At 44.9% G+C, this 5,625-nt stretch overlaps 1 pseudogene; it reads right to left on the bottom strand.

The window, feature by feature from the left end:
• Positions 1-1,294: 1,294 nt before the first annotated feature.
• LOC126250511 (5S ribosomal RNA) lies at positions 1,295-1,413 on the bottom strand (annotated as a pseudogene).
• Positions 1,414-5,625: the final 4,212 nt, after the last annotated feature.

Below are 5,625 nucleotides of genomic sequence, written 5' to 3'. Positions count from 1 at the left end.
AAATGGCTCTGAGCACTATGGGACTCAACTGCTGAGGTCATTAGTCCCCTAGAACTTAGAACTAGTTAAACCTAACTAACCTAAGGACATCACAAACATCCATGCCCGAGGCAGGATTCGAACCTGCGACCGTAGCGGTCTTGCGGTTCTAGACTGCAGCGCCTTTAACCGCACGGCCACTTCGGCTGGCGATGTCGGAGATTTGATGTTTTACCGGATTCCTGATATTCACGGTACACTCGTGAAATTTTCGTAGGGAAAGTCCCCACTTCATCGCTACCTCGGAGGTGTTGTGTCCCACCGCTCGTGCGCCAACTATAACACCACCGTTTAAACTCACTTAAATCTCGTGCGCCGACTATAACAGCACCGTTTACACTCACTTAAACTTTGATAACCTGCCAGTGTAGCAACAGTAACCGATCTAACAACAACATCAGACACGTGCCTTATATAGGCGTTGCCAACCGCAGCGCCGTATTCTGCCTGTTTACATATCTCGGTATTTGAATACGCATGCCTATACTATTTTCTTTGGCGCTTCTGTATAATAGGCTATTCATGGCAAGATGGAAAAGATTGGAAGGAGGGTGGCTGTTCGTTGACTATCGGGCTTGTCGATGTTTAGTAACAGTCTCGAAATCAGCGTTGGCTTCTGCTGGGTTTGTTTTCTTCCTTGTCTGCGCTGAAATACACTTACGTATTCTCTATATATTTTTATTTAGGATGTCGCATCCGTGCTCCGCTACCGCTTGCGACCCGTCGGACTGCGATAGCCGGCGGCCATGACGTCGGAAGTTTGTGGCCATCCTCTCTATTAACGTTGTCAGGCTGCTTAAATGCAGTCACCTCTCGGATTTTGCGTTGGTGCGACCACGACTCTTTCGCCTGTACACAGGCTTCCTGGAACTTGTTAGGCTGTCCACAGACACGTTTGTGTTCCGCTATCGCCGATTTTTGTGCTGTGCTGATCGCACGTAGTGTCCACGTTCTGCTAATCATGTGCTGAATGGCATCCCTGTCTTACCTATATAGGCAGCTCTGTAGCCACAACGTACAACATACACTTCTGCAGTATTACAAAACAAACAAACGCTGTCCGAACAGGCCTTTAAGTCCCAACGGTACCGACCAGCCGCCGTGTCATATTCAACCCATAGGCCTCACCGGATGCGTATACGGAGGGGCATGTGGTCAGCACACCGCTCTCCCGGCCGGTGTCAGTCTTAGTGACCGGTGTCGCTCAATCAAGTAGCTCCTCAATTGGCCTCACAAGGGCTGAGTTCACCCCTAATGCCAACACCACTCGGCAGACCCGGACAGTGACCCGTCCAAGTGCTAACCAAGCCCGACAGCGCTTAACTTCGGTGATCTGACGGAAACCAGTGTTACCACTGCGGCAAGGCCGTTGGCTTCTGCAGTAGTAACCCTAGATTATTAAACCCTCGTAAAATCTACTACTGCACTTGGTACCATTTCGCAGTTACCGCCTATCTGGTATTGTCAGTATAGGGTGTAAGACAGGACATTTTGTACTTATTTTGTATGTGACATACTACGGAAGACCTTATAACTTTATTTAACTCGTGCATAACTGTAAATTATGACTTCCTTTGACTAAAATATGAAGTAGTAAAATTTACCTTGGTGCAGTAACAGTGTAATATTTTCGCTCCTTTCTAGGGCTAAGGTTGTTCGCTGAGTCCTTGGTGGAACCTATCATACCGCGGATCATGTGGGTGCTGCTGAAAATCGGTATGAAACGTCGTCAGCGCAGGGCGTTGCGTACCCATTCACTGACGCCCTTCGCGTGCGGTAAGTGCTGCAGCTGAAGATTCCCTTCCTAACCTCCTTATCTTGCTTTATTGCGGTTGGCCTAGGCTGCCTTTCTTATAATGTCGTTAACATGCCCGCTGGCGCGAAAGTTGTGATGTAGCCCACTCAGTTCTTCTCTGCAGACAGTCGCCAGTCGTTGACAAGCCGGGTAGTCCACAAATAGCTTCCTGCGTTCCTATGGGAACCTTTCCTCCTGTAAAACCAATTTTGCCCTGAGGAAGGCTTCTGTAATACGGCCGAAACATCGATTTAATATTGTATTTTTAAGCAGTTTATACAAAGACTCGGACCAACACCCCGAAGAATTGTAATCATACTCTGCCACTTTGCCACCAAAGTAACTAATGATGACCGAAATAATGTGGATACGAGAGGCAGACACTAAGAAAAGCTTTTCGGAAAAGATGAGTGTGTTAACATCTAACATAAGTTTAGGATTTCAGATATTTTTCTGGAAGTATTTATGTGAATAACCTTACATTTAAGTGAAAATTGGACGATAAATAGTTCAGAAAAGAAGAGAACGTAAACTTCTGAAATGTGGTGTCGAAGATCAGATGGATAGATCGGGCATCCTGAAGTCAGTATCCTGCACACAGACAAGAAAGGCTTCAGAAAATTTTCAAGCATTTCTCTCTTAATGAGAGTTTCATTCAGAATGAACAGTTTCAGCTGCGTAATAAAAATAGCTTCAATGGTGTAAAGCCCTCACTCAGAAACGCCTAAAACTGACTCCTCTTTTCCTCGTAGTAGACTGTAAAATGTCGTCTTACTCTCTCCTTCTTCTTCATTACATTGCAATCGTTTTCATACAAAATGTGTATAATAATTGCTATTACACTGCCCTGTATAAATTAAGATTTGCGTAATATTGGCTATTGTGAGATGAACACTTGTGAGCTATTTAAAATACTTTTGTAATTTAAGTAGATGATTTCTTCGATTGTTAATAGATGGTGCGACTTGTTTCGTGTCCACGTTGTCCTCTTACAAGGGAAACTCCCCGTCGCACTCCCCTCATATTTAGTGGTAAGGTGTCCCAATGGAGAGCCCGTCAAAAACCTGAATACAGATCAAGCATGAAAACAGGAAGAAGGTGTACTGGTCTGTGAAAAAAAAAGCAAAATAGAAACAGTGAACGGTCCAAGAACAAGAAGTGAAATCTAGAACAACCTGGTTCAGTGGTCGCGATGTTGGACTGCCAAGCGGGCGAGCTGTATTCAAACCTCTCTCGTACCAATTTTTTTTCGCTATTTGCTGTTTTCAAATTTGTGTCTGTGTCGTGGTGTAAGGAAGGGACGTATAATGACAGTTCATTCTGCACAACTACTCTTTTAGCAACCGAAAGAAAGTGGCTTCGAATGGGAAGCACAAACGTTTGATGAAAAGGTGACAAGTCAACTGAATCCTCCACCGGAAAACAGGTCTGGTATGTCATACACGTCATTGGTGACAGTACGTGAATCGTATGATAGGAATCTCTTACCGACGCACATAATTTGTACACCTGGTAAGCGAGTGAGGTATGCCTCCTTGTCCGATTTCGGTGTTCGTACGAATGTGAATGTAATCAAATGGCTCAAATGGTTCTGAGCACTATGGGACTCAACTTCTGAGTTCATTAGTCCCCTAGAACTTAGAACTAGTTAAACATAACTAACCTAAGGACATCACACACATCCATGCCCGAGGCAGGATTCGAACCTGCGACCGTAGCGGTCTCGCGGTTCCAGACTGCAGCGCCTAGAACCGCACGGCCACTTCGGCCGGCAGTTACTTTGTTGTAAGATAGTTCATACCCGTTTATTTGTTGTTTCTATTTCTAGGAGACGCCTATGTGGTATTACACATGCTGTCACAATTCATCATGTTTACTGGCGGTGGTAACGTATTCTTACCACGTGACTCATATTCTACGATGAATGTATAGTATGACAACTGCTTAGACTACAGAAAGAGAACAAACATTTCAGTGACCGGACAGACAGTTCATAATGTTGTTAAAAAAAGAAAAAAGGCACCACGGAGTTTCAATGCGGCTCTCCCGCTCGCAATAACAACACCAAGATCACTTTCCGACGCCGCCGTTGTGTTTCAGGCTGCTCTTTATTGCACTTGTTCTCGGACCATTCACTGTTTCTATTTTGCTATTTTGTCACAGTTCAGTACACCTTCTTCCTGTTTTCATGCTTGATCAGTGTTCAGTTTTTGACGGGCTAACCACTGGACCATCTTACCACTAAATCTGAGGGGGATGCGATGGTGAGTTTCTCTTGTTAGTCTGACGCCACCTCCGGTGAGTGTTTCCTCTAACGCTCGATCCACAGCAGCGAGTAACGGCCGCGCTCTCGCAGCGCACACACAACGCCACCACACCGACACTTGCGCGGCAGTACTAGATTGGAAGCCAACGAGTATGGACGTAGGAAAAAGAAAGCAGGTAGTTTTTGATTGCCGGCCGGAGTGGCCGTGCAGTTCTAGGCGCTACAGTCTGGAGCCGTGTGACCGCTACGGTCGCAGGTTCGAATCCTGCCTCTGGCATGGATGTGTGTGATGTCCTTAGGTTAGTTAGGTTTAAGTAGTTCTAAGTTCTAGGGGACTGATGACCACAGCAGTTAAGTCCCATAGTGCTCAGAGCCATTTGAACCATTTTTTTAGTGTTTGCTTCATGAATATATTAACAAACGCAACAGGAAGTTTTGGACTCACCCAATGGTTAGTTCACGGCTACTGAAAGGAGCTTTGGTGACACTGTTTATAAAGAAAATTGTATACTTTTTTATTTCATCTGTCTTAGTCGCCTTGATATAAAATTCTGCCGCAGTGGGAGTGTAAGCTAGCTAGCGTCCGCAGTAGAATACTGCACGTGCACCCTGGTAACGCTAAATGAGCTATAGCGGTTTTCGGCACCCAGACTAATCTTTGATCTCCTGGCTAACATATATGGATCCAAGAAGACCAGTAAATCAAGGTCCTTATCAGGCCCAAATGACAAAGAACGTCGGAAAAATAATCCGTATCTGCAAACTAAATTCTGAGGGACTTAGCAGAACCAAGAGTGGATACACCTCGAAGTTCCTGCTAGAAGAAAATATTGATATGGCCTTGATCCAGGGAACTCATATAGAAAACGACAGCCAGCAACACTATAGGAGTAAAACGCATGGATATGAATACTCGGCGCAACCTATCATCGATCATATGGTGTCGCGACCTATGTCCGGAAGAACATCGAAAACGCTCAACTAGTACACTCAAGCACAGATGGCGATATCCACCAATTAACTGCCAAAATAGCCGATATAACTGTTGTTAACATATATAAGCCACCGCAAATATAATGGCCCCAAGGGATGTTATATGTCCATCCACACCCACCTATATAGGCGGGCGAATTGAATAGTCATCATAGAACTTGGAAATATAGAACAACAGATCAAAATGGTGAACAACTTTTAAATTGAGCAGATTCCCATAATCTCAGCTTAATTTTCGGTGCAAAAGATAGGGGAACTTTTAGAACGGCGGCATGGAACACGGAAACAAACCCAGACCTATGCTTTGTTACACAGGACACCCAAAACCGTCCGGTCACAGTTTCAAGGAGGGTATTGAACGACTTCCCACATACACAGCATCGCCCTATTATACTTGAGGTTGGCATAAAAATTCCAGTTATTCATTCCACTCCCAGGCCCAGATGAAACCTGATGAAAGCAGATTGGGACAAGTTTGCAGCACAGTTTAAAGGATCTGAAACTAAATTTGTGGCTGGTTGCTGTCCCAACA

This window comes from Schistocerca nitens, chromosome 3 (assembly GCF_023898315.1).
Source record: "Schistocerca nitens isolate TAMUIC-IGC-003100 chromosome 3, iqSchNite1.1, whole genome shotgun sequence".
Taxonomy (NCBI): domain Eukaryota; kingdom Metazoa; phylum Arthropoda; class Insecta; order Orthoptera; family Acrididae; genus Schistocerca; species Schistocerca nitens.
Note: the sequence above shows the minus strand (reverse complement) of the source record. Positions and strands in the feature narration are given on the sequence as shown.